Here is a 17159-nt window from a genome sequence, read left to right as displayed (position 1 = left end):
GGCCCATGCACTATTTTTGAAAAAAAAAGTTTGATAGTCATAGCTGTTTTTGTTAAAATCAGGTCAAAGGTGTTCAAATTTTATTTCTCGGATAAGTTTTCAAAAAGCCGTAAGAGCCATTGGTAAACAAAGTCCTTTTTGCATCGGTATTCGACCTACTTACACAGAAAAAAATATTTCTGTAAATTTACATTATTTATCATGTACCAAAAGGTATCATGATAAATGATGTATATTTCCATTAGGTCCATTGGAAATTTACATTAGATTCATTGGAAATTTACATTAGTTTTGAAAATTTACATTAGTTTTGGAATTTACATTAGTTTTGGAATTTACATTAGTTCAAATCTACTAATTCTGATTGGCCAATGGGAATGAGAAGCTCGACTTGGATTGCAGTAGGAAAAGGGTGTGGCCTATGTTCTATTTTAAAATGATTGAAGCGGGCAGCAAAAGGAAATTCTGATTTTAAAAAGTTGTTTCACAGGTAGGGGACGCTTTCTCGTCGACGGTCAAGTGTAATAATGCTGGACTGGAATCGAACGGACGACGGGTAGGATGTTCGGTGTTACTGCTGCTACCCGCTGCCGACTGAGCCATCTTCGCATTTTATAAACGAGCGGCTATAGCATCAACTTGTTCAGGTCGAGGCACAGGCAGTGAGCCAGCGAAGTATGAGAGCGATAGAAAGAGAACCAAACATAACTATTTTTAGTTCGGGTAGTTTTGAAGTCAACGTTTGGCAGAAATACATTGGATATATGATTTACATTAAATAGGAATTTACAGGAAGCCGAACGCGGGTAGAAATTCATCAGATTTAAGTTTCCATGCTCAACGTTTCCATTAGATTCATGATTTACATTAGATTTAGATTTACATCGGAGTAATTTCCATTACTTTTTGCTCATTACATCATATTTCAACATTACATTGAGTGAGTTTACATAAGAAACAGCAATTACGTGCGGTGTAAATTCACATATTTTTTTCTGTGTAGGTCAGAGGTCACGATGGCTCTTACGGCTTTTTGAAAACTCACCCGAGATTTTTACGTCGAATGTACCATCGCTAAGGTTGCTGATATAGTTTTTAACAAAAAAAAATCAATGTTTATATTTAGTTAACTAAGTTTAAAAGCATTTTAACAAAATACATATAAATTTTAGGTAAACTGCTTAAAAGTCAGAATTTTTCCTGAAATTTGTTAAAAATAGTTTGGTTATACAATTATCGATTAATATTGCATTTTTAACTGAATTCGAAGCACGAATCAAAAGTTTTCACATTTTGTATAAAATTTGTTCTACTGAAAATGCCTTCAAATTTGGAAATTTTATTTAATTATGTTTCAAAAAAATACAATTTTCATTGTTTACTAACTTCGTTTACCTTCTCCTAGTGAAAAATTGTCCGAAGAATCCGAAAATGCATTCCGTTTTCCGATTTGAAATCATGTTCATTAAGAAAATCATGGTACTTTAAGGATATGAAAATAATGCTATTCATCAACGTTTTCTTAATTATAGTAAACTAACTTTTTAAACTTTTCAAAATTTAATGAAAACTTCTTCTAGAAGAACCTTGAACCATTCTCTACCCCGGTCAGTATGATTCCATACAATTCCGTACGTGTTTTATTAGTACTCTTCATTTTGCGAAAAAATCTCAATCCTATCAAAGTCACCCCGTTTTACGGTACCACTAAAACGAATGTTGTTGCACGAATAATAAATTTCACAAAAATACTAAGAATCTTGTTCTATTAAAACTTTCTTTAAATTTGAAGATTTTTTAAATTATGTTTCAATAATTTAACCTGTACTTAGTGTAAAAATGTCCAGAGATCCCGAAAATGCAAAACTACTTTTGAGCTAAAGTAAAATAATGATTTTCAAAAATGAAATAAACTCCAAAAATGTAAAAATTGAACAGTTTTTAAACATGATCACAATAGCATTTTAAGGGCATTTTTAATTTTAGATTGAAGCCATCGTTTCATTTGAAAATGTCAAGAATAAGTGCTGCTATCCTTTTGAACTATAAGGTTTGACTTAACAATTTGGAATAATTTTTATTGAAATGAGGAGAAAACTTCACAACAGATTTTGACATAGGGAACGCATGGACAAAATTTCATCCTAACAGTGTTGCAAAAGAGTGATAGAAAAGCTATCAATAGATTATCCCTGCACCAAAAATATCCGAGTGTATAGCGGCCGTCACTATAGCTTGTGAGATCTCTTCTTGTGTCTCGTGATTCCCAGCGATGTCATTCTCTCTCTATCACTCCTTCCCTTTTCCTCGACTATGCGCTCTCACCGCTGAGTCTCTCAATCTCTCCGAAAACTGCAATGAGAGAACGCGAGATGGCGATTAGGAGCCGACCACGCATGACGCCCCTTCAAACTGCGTTTGCAAAATTGGTTTTGTGGCGGCTTTTGTGGTTAAACGCTGTTGCGGTAGGATGATCGTGGAAGCGAGAATGAGAGAGAAAAGGAAAATGTCAATCGCGAGTGGGTAAACACGAAAACGTGTTCGGCTTTGTTCGGCGCTGAGAGTTTCAATGAGGAGAGAAGAGCAGTATTTGAGGCAAGATTATTCAGGCGAGATAATTGTAGTTGCTGAGAGCTGATATTTTGATATTTTAACAACCCTGCATCCTAACAAAAAAATACAATGAAAAATCGATTTGCGAAAGCGTAGATAACTACTCAAAAAGTGTATTTTTCACTTCCTAAAAAAGTGTAAATTTTTGTCTGTATCCCTTTTTTATGGTCTGAGACAATTCTACATTATTTTTTATTTTTTCAAAAATGGACACTGACAAACTTAAAATACAGTCCACTCGATTATCCAAAACCTCAATTATTCGAAGTTTCAATTATCCGGAGTTCGATTATCCGAAGGTTTGTATGAGACTTCGGATAATCGAATCACGAACAAAAAATTTTTGTTTCTTATTTTTTGAACTTTTTTGTTTTTGGCATCAAATTTGAGTTCCATTCTAGTCAAAATTGAATAGAATTTCATCACCACCATTTTGGCCGCCATCTTGGATTTTTTTAAATAACTTTAGATTAGTTTAGGGGTCATACTTGAGCTTGACAATAAAAAATAAGACAACTAATTTTTTTTCGTGATTCGATTATCCAAAGTGAGATTTTTCCGAGACCTTTGGAGTACAGTCCAACTGTATACTTATTTTTACCTGAACTGAAACAAAATTGAATAATTTAGATTTTGTTTGAAAATTGAATGGTACCTGAATTTCAAATCAAAACAAGCTAGTGAAGTAAAGATTTTCGTCAGAAAAAAGGTTCACAAATTAGCTCTCTGAAAACCGGAAACATATAAATTTCCAATTAAATTTATTAAATTGGAATCAAGGATAAACAAATTTTAATATCCAAAATTGAAAGTTTTACTAATTTTGCATCGACTTTGAGAATTTGGTGCAATAAAACATTAAGTTCAAGCATGAACAAATAGTGATGAAATTGTTTTCTGAAATTAAAAAAAGTCAGATGATCCATGTGAAAATCAGCCATGTTCCAGCTGCTCATGTGACGACGTTTAAACTAAGAAAAAAATCCAAAACAACAGAATAATGCATTTGGCTTCTTTGTACCATGTTCTTGAAGAGAATAGAGAGTTTTGACACTTATTTTTTAATAGGTGTAATGTGGAAAACAAAATTTATTAATTAACGTTAACTAAAAGTCTTCACAGTTATATCTGGAGTCGTACTCATTCCAGCCCAGTTCATGATTCTGATTTTTTTATGTTTCCTTTACCACTTATTACTTATTACTGACTTGACATAATCGTAATAAATTAAAATTTGAATCAGTATACATCCCAATTAAAATTGTGCATATTGATATTTTTTTCCACTGGGATTGGATTTGAGCAAATTAGATGCAGTAAAAAAACACAAAGCTAATAATATTTGTTCTTCAAAAAGCTGTACGCTTTATTTTTTGTTCATTTTGAGTGTAAATAAAAATAATAAAAAAATTAAAAAAAGGAACCATAAAATTAGAGAAGTAAATTTTTTCGTACAACACGACGCGTGACATTTCCGATTAATTGCGCTAAATATTTCCCCCCTTTCAGTTCCCAACAGTTGCGTTAAATTTCAACCCAGCATTCCCGAACAACTCCCAAAGTCATGTCTTTCAAGAAACTTTTCGATTTTCTCCTATTGTCACCGAGCTGAACCCGCCGCCGCGTGTTTTTCAGATTTGCGACATTTCCAATGGGCCAGGAATGCACAAACCGTCGTCGTTGTCGTCGTCATCCCGCCCGAAACCCCAATTAGTTAGGACAACTCCCCAGCACCGTTTGTCCCGTGTCAGTCTGGTCTCGGGACCTGTCAGTAACAGTTTATTTCAAGGTTTGCTTTCCCCAGACTCGCACCAGCAGGTTGACTCACATTCCCGTTGCTTGTTGGGCAAATTCTTGGGATTTTCTGAGAATTTCTTTATTTGTTCTTTTTGGGCGGTTGCACTCGATCGTTAACATTTCGCATTTTCCTACGCTAAGAAGTGCAACTCGCGCTGGGTTTTTTTCACTCAACAGACGATAAATTACTCAACTGGGCGTCTTTTTTTCTCAGCGGGAAATTAATAACCCGTTAAAATCGAAACAATATCGGTTTGCAAAACACTCTCGCCATCGATTAATTTGGTCGGAAAACCCAAACAAGTTTTCCGCATTTTCCTCACCAGCAGCGGGCGATGCAGTCTTGTTACGAACCGGCAATTATAAAATATTTTTTGCAATTCCATCGTGAAACTACTTACTTTTCCTGTCATTCTTGAACGACGAAATAGCCTACTTTTCTGTACCAAAAATAACAGAATCGAATAGCAACACTTTTCAAAATAAATTCTGAAAAGTTCTACTTTTCAGCACTGAAATGGGTGCTGAAAAGTTGAACTTTTCAGCACTTGTTTCGAAAAGTAACACTTTTCAACATTTTTTTGATTTAAAAGATTTATTGACAAAATACATGAAAATTCGACTTAAAATTTTACTCAATGGGTGTTTTTCGAAATTGCAAAAAATGTTGTATGGAACTCGTTGCAAAACTTGATTTTTTCAGCACTCGTCGTATTTATCCAACTCGGTGAACCTCGTTGGATAAATGTACGACTCGTGCTGAAAAAATCCTCTTTTTGCAACTTGTTGCATAAACTACTATTTTAACCCCCCGCAAAGAACCGCGAAAACCGGTCATCGGAACCGACTCAAGCCGGGCTGTGGTGAAGTGCGCTGTTATTGTTTCTAAACCAAAGCCAATAATGCCACACTACTATTAATAAACCTCACATTTCGGTTTTTTGAGGCGCTAAAAAGTTGGGCAAGTTCAAGTGTTTGCGATCATTATCGTGCGCGGATTATGAAACTAGTACTATTGGTAACCGTGGTTTTAAAATTAATTTGTTTTGGCAGCTGCAGCAGCGAGTTTTAGATGGCGATAATTGGTTTTCCAACTTGTTGTCGACAAACGGCGCGTCGATCGGCGTGATCAATATTGGAGCATTTAGTTAGTTTGGTTGGCGGAAATTGTTGTGGCGATCGGCGATTTCTAAATGCAAACTACGTTCTAGAAGCAAATGTATCGTTTAGCAACACGAATTATGAGGTGAAGTTGTGAGCGGAGTTTAGTTTTTGTAAACATTGGTTTAGTTTGAAATGGTTCACATAGAAAACTGCATGATAAAGCAAAATACATTTGTCGTGAAAATATTTTTTCTTGAATGACAATCAAACCAAAATTCATCTTGTCCGATTATCCGAAAAACGAAAAAAAAAACGAAGTTGACTTTATAGCTGTCGGCCACCATTGCTAGTACCAACCACTAGTGTCTTCCTTTTTATCTACAAGGACTTCGCCGCCCTGGGCTCCTAAGTGTATGAATGTATGGCACGGAGCGACGGCGCCGAATGCCCATATTTACACAAAGAATTTTAGAGCGCCCGCCGCGGGATTCGAACAGTCGACCTCTGGATTGTAAGTCCAGTGCGCGGTCCGATTGATCCACACGGGCGGGACCGATGTCCGATTATCCTCAAGAGTGAAAATCTCAACCGATTTTGCTCAGGTATGGCTCAGATAGAGCATTGGACCTAGAGATTGCAAAAAGCATAAAAAAAGATTCAAAACATTTAATTGAATATTAGCCTGTCCCATTTTGAGGTTGTGTCGAGGAATTTCAGCACAGAAAAAAAAATCATGGTAATATTACATCTGGGAAGGGGTACATCTTTTATGTCAGAAAAAGGTGTAATTTTACCTCTGGAAATGTTTAATTTTAACACTTTTCTGGTGTAATTTCACTTTTTCAGTCTAAATTGAGGTAAAATTACATCATAAAAGATACATACATACATTATTTTTTAACTGTGAGGTGCTCACTTCTTAAATGATAGATTATGATGTTAGAAACAATGTTTTCTTAGACAAGAAAAAATAATAAAATACTTTCTCGCACCCCCTAGTCGATTTACTGGAAAAAGTCACTTTTTTAACAAATTTTCTAAAATCGCTTGGAATCAATACAAAAACTGATTCGATCAGGTGTGCACAGAAAAAAAAATCATGGTAATATTACATCTGGGATGGGGTACATCTTTTATGTCAGAAAAAAGGTGTAATTTTACCTCTGGAAATGTGTAATTTTACCACTTCTCTGGTGTAATGTCACTTTTTCAGTCTTAATTGAGGTAAAATTACATCATAAAAGAGGTAATATTCAACCTTCCTAAATTACAGCTTCCAAATTTACATTATTTTTTTCTGTGTGTATTATCTTCAAACGATAGGTTTTTGTCCAGAGATTAAGATGCACTATCAATATTGGACCAAAATTTAAGTTCAGTTCAGCGATTGTCCACGCTCCATATCAAAAAGATTTGTTTAGTATGGAAATTGGGGGGGGGGGGGGTGGTCTGAGATTAAAAAAGAAGTGTCCACCACGTGGTGTATGGATAGTCCCTAAGCCCCCGTTAAATAACAATATGCGATTTTTCGAATTGCTAAAGATAATCAAAACGTAAGAAACATTAAACATAAAGAGCTCTGTGAGTAAGATATCAATCAAAGTGGAACGAAAACTGAGAAAAGTATGACCGAACTTGCAAGCAATTTTAATTGCAGCGATTTAAACACGCAAATAAAATTCCAAAAGGTTTTAGCTCCAAAACATCACTGTTTACACGAAATTTGATTTCAGATTCGGATTCAGCGCCCAAAATTGCTATAAAAAACTAACCTAATCCACCTATGTGGTTGATGCCTTCCTCACTTTTTACCAAAAAAGGGGAAATATGAGTGGTTTGGACACACATTTCAGCTTTTTTTAGATCCAGAAAAAAAAACCCAGATATAACTTATGTGGTAATAGCTCGATACAGGGTTGTCAGTTCTTCCATGTTTTGGACTCATTGGAAAGGCCTTTCAATTGCCTAACCAATGATGGGTCGGATGATGGATCCGGACATAGTTTACATACATTTAAGTGAGATCCGGCTTCAAAAAAGTACATAAATATCACTTAAGTGGTCATAACTCGAGACATGGTTGCCAGATCTTCAATGTTTTGAACTCTTTGGAAAGGCCTTTCAATTGCCTAACCAACGATGGGTCGGATGATGGATCCGGACATAGTTTACATAAATTGTACATAAATGTCACTTAAGTGGTCATAACTCGAGACAGGGTTGCCAGATCTTCAATGTTTTGGACTCATTGGAAAGGCCTTTCAATTACCTAACCAACGATGGGTTGGATGATGGATCCGGACATAGTTTACATAAATTGTACATAAATGTCACTTAAGTGGTCATAACTCGAGACAGGGTTGCCAGATCTTCAATGTTTTGGACTCATTGGAAAGGCCTTTCAATTACCTAACCAACGATGGGTCGGATGATGGATCCGGACATAGTTTACGTACATTTAAGTGAGATCCGGCTTCAAAATTGTACATAAATATCACTTAAGTGGTCATAACTCGAGACAGGGTTGCCAGATCTTCAATGTTTTGGACTCATTGGAAAGGCCTTTCAATTACCTAACCAACGATGGGTTGGATGATGGATCCGGACATAGTTTACATAAATTGTACATAAATGTCACTTAAGTGGTCATAACTCGAGACAGGGTTGCCAGATCTTCAATGTTTTGGACTCATTGGAAAGGCCTTTCAATTACCTAACCAACGATGGGTCGGATGATGGATCCGGACATAGTTTACGTACATTTAAGTGAGATCCGGCTTCAAAATTGTACATAAATATCACTTAAGTGGTCATAACTCGAGACAGGGTTGCCAGATCTTCAATGTTTTGGACTCATTGGAAAGGCCTTTCAATTACCTAACCAACGATGGGTTGGATGATGGATCCGGACATAGTTTACATAAATTGTACATAAATGTCACTTAAGTGGTCATAACTCGAGACAGGGTTGCCAGATCTTCAATGTTTTGGACTCATTGGAAAGGCCTTTCAATTACCTAACCAACGATGGGTCGGATGATGGATCCGGACATAGTTTACGTACATTTAAGTGAGATCCGGCTTCAAAATTGTACATAAATATCACTTAAGTGGTCATAACTCGAGACAGGGTTGCCAGATCTTCAATGTTTTGGACTCATTGGAAAGGCCTTTCAATTACCTAACCAACGATGGGTTGGATGATGGATCCGGACATAGTTTACATGCATATAATTGAGATCCGGATATTTATGAAAACACATTTTTATACATAACTTTTGAACTACTTATCGAAACTTCAAACAATTCAATAGCGATGTATGGGACCCTAAACCAAATCGAATGCATTTGGTTCGATCAAAATCGGTTCAGCCAGTGCTGAGAAAACTCAGTGAGAATTTTGGTCACATACATACATACACACACACATACACACACACATACACACACACATACACACACACATACACACACACAGACATTTGTTCAGTTTTCGATTCTGAGTCGATATGTATGCATGAAGGTGGGTCTAGGAGCTTTTAATAAAAAGTTCATTTTCAGAGCAGGATTATAGCCTTACCTCAGTGAGGAAGGCAAAAGCATACCCTGACCTTTAAGACATATGCTTGCAACATCATGTAATTAGTAGGCTTTGCTTCAGAATTCTGAGAAATTTTGAAAATTTGCACTTTTTTTCTCACTAAAACTGAAATATCTCTGCTCTGGAGTGTCGAAATTGCATTTTCTCAGAGGGAAAAATGTTCACCATGAAATTTCCTACAAGATGCATGTGTTGGTTTTACTGGGAAAAATAGGTTACCCAAAATTAAATGAGCATTTCTGAAAAAAGTTTTGAAAAAATGCGATTTTTTCGACATAAATCCGCCTGGGATGGTCCAAAAACTTAACTTTTGGTCCAATATTGATAGTGCATCTTGATCTCTGGACAAAAACTCATCGTTTGAAGATAATACACACCTGATCGAATCAGTTTTTGTATTGATTCCAAGCGATTTTAGAAAATTTGTTAAAAAAGTGACTTTTTCCAGTAAATCGACTAGGGAGTGCGAGAAAGTATTTTATTATTTTTTCTTGTCTAAGAAAACATTGTTTCTAACATCATAATCTATCATTTAAGAATTGAGCACCTGAAATTCCTCGCCGTGACCTCAAAATGGGACAGGCTATTTAATATTTATTCCATGTTGAAATATATGATTTTTTCCATAATTTCGCTGCCGGCCAGCACAGTCTTCACGATACTTAGTTTATCATAAAGTGAGTCGTTTGATTTTTTCTTATTTTTTTTCCACCAAATCAGGAATTTAGTACAAACATTGTGTGTTTCTTTGCAAATGAAAAGATTATTATAAACTTTGTGAACGCGAAAACTCGATTTCTTATCCCTGTTGTTCGACTTGCAAATAGCTGAAACTCTTCACCAGCTGCAGTTTTCTGCACGTGTTCTGCATGCATCGCACATTGCACTATCAAGCTTAACCGGTGTATAGAAAAATAAGCAACAAAAGAATCTACGGTTTCTCTGTTTACGGTGTTCATGTTACACACGTGTTTTGTGGTGCATTACACTAAACATAAAATTTTCTGGTTTGCCCAGCTGCATTCTGTTGCTCTGCAGAATGCTCTTGCGGATGTTAATGTTCTTCGTTAATCTGATTTATGTTTTATTTGAGCGTTGAACTTTTCTTGGTTCAATCCACATATGGAAACGCATGATACTCCTGAGCAGAGCTGAAAATGTCAGGGGTCCTGACGCGAAAATCGGCGACGCATACACGATTTTTTCAGATCCATTCACTGAACCGCAAAACCGTGACATAAACAAACCCGACTCAGTCGTGAGTGCCCTAGCTCACTGAGCAGCTGCAATGCGAGGCAGTAGTCGACCAACGCTCATTCGACGTTGCACGCACACACATAAAGAAACAAGTTTTTACACAAAAAGTTGGTATTTATGCGTGGAAATGTAATTTTGAATATAAGTTATGGTTGTTTTAAGTGTTTTGGACAGTCTAGAACCATTTAATTGTTTGAAAATAGTCAAAATAGTGTTTAGAGAGGATTTTACGAGTCAGTCATACGACACGAATTGAGTGAGTGTAGCTATTTTTTCATGTCTCTCATTCTCCAGCAGCCGACCGGCACGAGTCAGGCGGCAGTGGTTGAACGGACATAGTAGGCTTACAGTCAGATGCTAGCAGTAAACTGACATTTTGGTTTGCTTCATGTGTACGCTGGGTTGGAAACATTTTGCAGGCCTGCTCCTGAGTCACCCAAATTAAGATCACAGTTTCTGCCCACCCCACAAACAGGGTAAACAATACTTTCGCTTTCAACACCCCCGAAGGTTCCCATGAACTCAATTACCGTTCAACGGCGCAAGTTTCGTTTATTTTTCCACACTCGGAGCAGTACGGTACACGGAGGTGGCCGGTAATTGATTGCATGTGAAACGCAGCCAAAACTGCACGCCACTTGCATTTGCTGCTGCGGCACGAGTTGACTTTCAGGGCGGCAGAGCAGTAGTTGTACAGGTCTCCAACCCCCTAATTGATGCGATGTGTCTGGTTTGTCGGAGGGGTTGCCCGCTTTGTTTGTGTAACACTTTAGTTGAATTTATATGCGAGTTGGATACAAGCCAGTGATGATTTGGATACTTTGTTGCTGAGTTGGTTGGGATCCTTGCATGCCGCAAATTTTTGATAAACAATAATCGTCAAATCATTTTTCTAGACCAGTAACATCAAAATCAGTACAGTCCAAACTCGATTATCAGAAGTTTTGTATGAGACTTAGGATAATCAAAAAATGTATTTTTTTTTATTTTCTTACTTTCAGCATCAAGTTTGAGTTTTGCAACCCCAGTCAAGTCAAATTTGAATGGTCTGTTAAATTAACAAATGCATTTCCCAATATTTCATCACAGCCATTCTGCCGCCATCTTGAATCTAAAAATACTAAATCACTTTAGAGTACTTTCTTCCTTATTTAAATATCCCTTATGCATTTTTATCACTTTTGGAGCTATTTATGCAGTAGGTATGTTCCTAAATCAATGATTTGTTTTTTTTTTAACAAAAATTTTTTTGCAAGCGAGATAAAAATACATGATATGTGGTTACAAATAAGGTTTTATTGGTAAAAAAATAGCATGAATTCATCATTAAGACAAGGTTGTTTTACATAGACCCTAACTACACGCGGTCATCCCGTGGGCTAAGCGCCGTCCTGTTTCTTCAAGATCACAATCTTAATCGGACTCCTCAGTCATCATCTAAACAAAGTTAGCTAGAGTGTACCCTCTTTTCCACCCATAGCTGGCGGGTTCTGTCCAGATGATGCAGTTAAGATTGATACGTTTTGCGATCGAACGGTAATTTTTGCGATTAGTCTGCAACAGCCCTTATCAGCACACTGCGGAGAGTTTTGCCCCAAAAGCCAATAACACTATTTTGTTGCCCCTCCGCTGGTCTAGTTTAAGCCGGTAAGCCAACCGGACTGCAGCAGTGGGGCTAATCAGCTAATCTTTGCTAAAACTGCAGTGATGCCACAAGCAGATAACGTGATTCCGCTGTGGTGGTTACGAGAGCAGTTTGTGTTTTGTCGTTAGTGTTGTTGGTGAACCGTTGCAACTAGAATTGTTGAGACCACTTGCAGTGATCTGTAACTTGCGGGGTGCTAAACAAACTGTTGGCGATTACGACAGTTGTGCATCAGGGAGGAAATGATTACGTGTTACTTTATTCAATTATCAGCACGGTGATAAGGAGGAAACTATTTGTCAACCGGGACTAACCTTGAATAGAAATCGAAGGTTAGCGGTGTGTTTGAATTTATAAATAACATTATTAGTTGCAATGGAGCGTACGGTATATCCCAGTATCCTTCCTACCCTGTAGATTCTGTAAAATATGATCCGTTCGCACAATCCTCTCTACGGTGAACCTAACACGGTAAGGCTGGCCGCTTTAATTTCAGTTTTCCGGAGTTCTAGCATATTTTTTTTGTACAAACGTATTTCCAATGTATATAACAAATTTTAACAGATTTTTGATTTTATCTATTATAATTTTATTTTACAGATTTCTAGTGTTTTAGAAGATGAGCAATTCTCTGAGATTTCGGTCATTCGATTTTTTTTGTATTTTTTAATCCGGGTGAAACTTTTTTTGTGCCTTCGGTATGCCCAATGAAGCCATTTTGCATCATTAGTTTGTCCATATAATTTTCCATACAAATTTGGCAGCTGTCCATACAAAAATGATATATGAAAATTAAAAAATCTGTATCTTTTGAAGGAATTTTTTGATCGATTTGGTGTCTTCGGCAAAGTTGTAGGTATGGATAAGGACTACACTGAAAAAAAAATGATACACGGTAATAACAAATTTGCTGATTTTTTATTTAAGTTTTTGTCACAAAAGCTTGATTTGCAAAAAAACACTATTTTTAATTTTTTTTATTTTTTGATATGTTTTAGAGGACATAAAATGCCAACTTTTCAGAAATTTCCAGAATGGGCAAAAAATCTTTGACCGAGTTATGAATTTTTTAATCAATACTGATTTTTTTAAAAAATCGAAATATTGGTCGCAAAAATTTTTCAAATTCATTTTTCGATGTAATATTTAATGTTTGGCCCGTTTAAAATGTTAGTCTTGATTTTAAATTTTTGAAAATATTTTTTTCGAAAAGATCGGAAAATTTCACGAATGTTTCATATTTTAACATTGTGAATCGGATTTGTAGTTGCTGAGATATCGACATTAGAAAATGGTGGGTTGTTTGGGTAAGACTTAGAAAACATCAATTTTCCTGTTTTTTAACCTTTGCATGGCAATATCTCAGCAACTAAGGGTCGTATCAACAAAGTTCAAAAAAGCAAAATATAGAAAATTTTCTCAGCTTTTCAAAAATATTTTTTTCAAAAGTGGGCAAACATGGGCACTAATTTAAAAAAATGAAAAACTTCGACTATTTTCAAAAAAGTTACCTAAAAATGGTTATAACTTGAAAACGGTGCACTTTATCAAAATTTCACTAAAGTACTTTTTGATTGCAAATTCGATTTTACATCGAAAAATGAAGTTGAAAAAATTTTGCGACCAATATTTCGATTTTTTGAAAAAAATCTGTATTGATTCAAAAATTCATAACTCGGTCAAAGATTTTTTGCACAACCTGGAAATTTCTGAAAAGTTGGCATTTTATGTCCTCTAAAACATATCAAAAAATAAAAAAAATTAAAAATAGTGTTTTTTTGCAAATCAAGTTTTTGTGACAAAAACTTAAATAAAAAATCACCAAATTTGTTATTACCGTGTATCATTTTTTTTTCAGTGTAGTCCTTATCCATACCTACAACTTTGCCGAAGACACCAAATCGATCAAAAAATTCCTTCAAAAGATACAGATTTTTGAATTTTCACATATCATTTTTGTATGGACAGCTGCCAAATTTGTATGGAAAATTATATGAACGAAATAATGATGCAAAATGGCTTCTTTGGGCATACCGAAGGCACCAAAAAAGTTTCAGCTGGATTAAAAAATACAAAAATTAAAATTAAAGAAAAAAGACCGATTCCGTAGAGAACTGCTCAGATATGATACATGAAACAAAAAAAAATAGAAATCAATTCACTGCAACGAAAATGAGTTTAATTCTGTCTGAACTATGAAATTTTGTTGAATTCAGACTGAAAAAAAAAGCAACTCACAATACTGATGGAGATATTAATGGGGTAATTAAGACATGTCTGAAACTGATATTAAATATCTCTTGAGTCGCATTTATGTCAGCAAAATGACAAAGTATCCTCTTCGTTTTTGAACGATGTCTGACATTGAAAAAAAAAATCTCGTTGGAGTGGTTTTTATGCACCGTCTGGAGTTAATTGAGCAATTCTTTACGAAATCGGCCGATTTTGACCATTTTTTTGTATTTTTTGATTTGGCTCAAACTTTGTGGGGGCCTTCACTATAACCAAAGAAGCTATTTTGTGTCTTTGGTTCACCCATACAAGTCTCCATACAATTTTGGCAGCTGTCTATACAAAAATGGTACGCAAATATTTAAACAGCTGTAAATTTTGAGTGAATTTTCTGATCAATTTGGTGTCTTCGGTTAAGTTGTAGGTATTGTTGAGGACTAGGGTTAGTGAAATTTCACGATTTCGCGGACAGCGTGAAATCCGCGAAATTTGGCTTTTTCCGCGAAATCCCGTGAAATTTTATGTTTGTGTGAAAATGTAACGATTTTTCTCAAAATAATGTATCAAACTCAAAAAGGAATAAAAATAATCTTATGAACTACTGTAGAACTAAGCAAGTGAATACCCTGGTTTAATTACTAGTATAGGGTTTGTGATTTTTGACGATTTCGTAAAATTTATCAATTTTCTCAAATCATTTTTTTAAATAACAACTAAATAAATATTTCATCCAAAAAAACTATTTATTTAAATTTTATTAGCTTTCAATTAAAAAGCTTGAATATGTCAAGTTAATATGAACCATTTGAAAAAAATGTTCAGATTTTTGAGTTTTTTTTTATAAATTAAACTAAATTTAGTAATATTTTCATTCGCTGTATTAAAAATTTTACTGCTTTCTTATTTGAAAGGTATAGTTTTGAAAGAAATTAAAAGAATCGAGCTTTGTTTTATTCAAAATAAATTGAAGAGTATTTTTTTTATCTTTGGAAACACATTTTAAAAAAACGTTACTTAATCCACCATTAGGTGGTTGGTGCCTTCCTCACATTCATAAAGTGAATACACTACACAGCGTATAAATAACACTTATTTTTATCAAAATATCTGAGATCAGGCCTCAAAAAAAGTGTATTAAAAACACTAAAGTACTTATAACTTTTGATAGGGTTGTCAGATCTTCAATCTTTCATTCAACTTTTTCATCGAAATATTTGAGATCCGGCCTCAAAAAAGTGTATAAATAACACTTAAGTGCTCATAACTTTTGATGATTGTCAGATCTTCAATCTTTTGAACGCGTTGGAAAGGTCTTTCAAATACCTTTCTAACAATATATAGCATGACGGATTTTCTTACAAAAACCACCCTTTTTACAATCTTCCGAAGTTTAGCTAAAACCGTTTTTTAGTATAACTTTTGAAGTACTTTTCTCAACTTCATAATATTAACTAGGGTCTTGTGGGACACCAAGACGGTTTGAATGAGACCAAAACAGTCTAAATCGGTTCAACCAGTCCGGAGATAATCGAGTGCATATTTTTGGGTGCACGGACTCACATCCAGACACACGCACAGACATTTGTTCAGAATTTGATTCTGAGTCGATAGGTATACGTGAAGGTGGGTCTAGGAGGTCGAATAAAGAAGTTCATTGCCAACCTCCTGTGGCCGAATGGTTACGGGTTTCGCCTCATAAGCGGAAAGTCATGGGTTCTTCTCAGGGTGGCAGCCTTAGGTTTAAGTTCAGAGGTAGCAGCAACCGTATGAGTATAAAACGGTTGCTTCACGTGCTCTTCTAGCATGTGATCAATCTTGGGATATTCCTTTGCGCCTCTTCCCAAAATACTTTCCTCGTGTCTTCGCATGTAAATAATGCCCAGCCGATCGGTATTGCACTGCAGTCCAGTGGCATTGTCCAGATCAGAGCAAAGGGAATACCGCAAGAGTAGCACCGCAAAAAGACAATTGTCTTTACAAGACCCCGCGCGGCAAATAATAGCTGCTGGGAAGAGCTTGAAAAATGACACGAAAAAATTGTCACCGCGGTTCTAGCGATACATAGCGCACAAGGCACAAGGAATGGAGTTTACAGCATCTGGATGGAACAGCACTTTTCCTCTCAATAGGAACTGTGTTATAGATCTGGAAATGCTTAATAACAGTAAAAATGGGTAACACGATACAATAGTCCTTGTAATCAGGATTCCGTGTCTTAATACTCAAACAGAAAAAAAAGAAGTTCATTTTTTGAGTGATTTTATAACCTTTCCTCATTGAGGTGAGGAAGGCAAAAATATCAAATTTTTTTTGGGCCTGTTTAATTTTAACGATATTTGTTTATTTGGGTGGATGGTTCCCGTGAAAGGTAAAAAATACTACTTTTTTGTTTTCTCTTTTCTTTTAGAATAAAATATCGGTTTTGTTAAAAATTATATTATATTTGCATAAATTGATTATAAAATTAGTTTTTGAAAAGTGAGCTAAAACCCTTAAAAAATATGTTTAATGGGCTAAATGTCGCAAAATTCAATTAATTTTACTCATTTTGACTGGAAAAGATTGTTAAATCTTGCTTTGATATGAAATTTAATAAAATTCAAAATGATAACAGAGACAAATTAGCGAAAACATTTTAGCTTTATTAGTCGAATATTTAAAGAACAGTTCAGTAAATTAGAATACGCGTAGCTTACTTTTTTCAAAATATATATAGAGCCCATTTATAAACCAGAAGGATTTTTTTTTGAAAATTAGGAGATTTTTTTGTGTCGCATTCAAATTTAGTGAAGATTTTCATAGTTTATTGAAGAATAATATATAATGAAACATAAAAAGTAGTTTCTGTGATTTTAACATCGGATTTTCAGAGTTATTTTATCATTTTTCGAGTTCCGTGAAATTTGCGTG

General features: G+C 35.3%; 1 protein-coding gene across 2 annotated transcripts in view; it reads right to left on the bottom strand.

The window, feature by feature from the left end:
- LOC120421534 (ubiquitin-conjugating enzyme E2 W) overlaps positions 1 to 17159 on the bottom strand; it is a 73572-nt gene that overhangs the window by 6003 nt on the left and 50410 nt on the right. The gene's annotated exons all lie outside the window — the stretch shown is intronic.

Source organism: Culex pipiens, chromosome 3 (genome assembly GCF_016801865.2).
Source record: "Culex pipiens pallens isolate TS chromosome 3, TS_CPP_V2, whole genome shotgun sequence".
Taxonomy (NCBI): Eukaryota; Metazoa; Arthropoda; class Insecta; order Diptera; family Culicidae; genus Culex; species Culex pipiens.
Note: the sequence above shows the minus strand (reverse complement) of the source record. Positions and strands in the feature narration are given on the sequence as shown.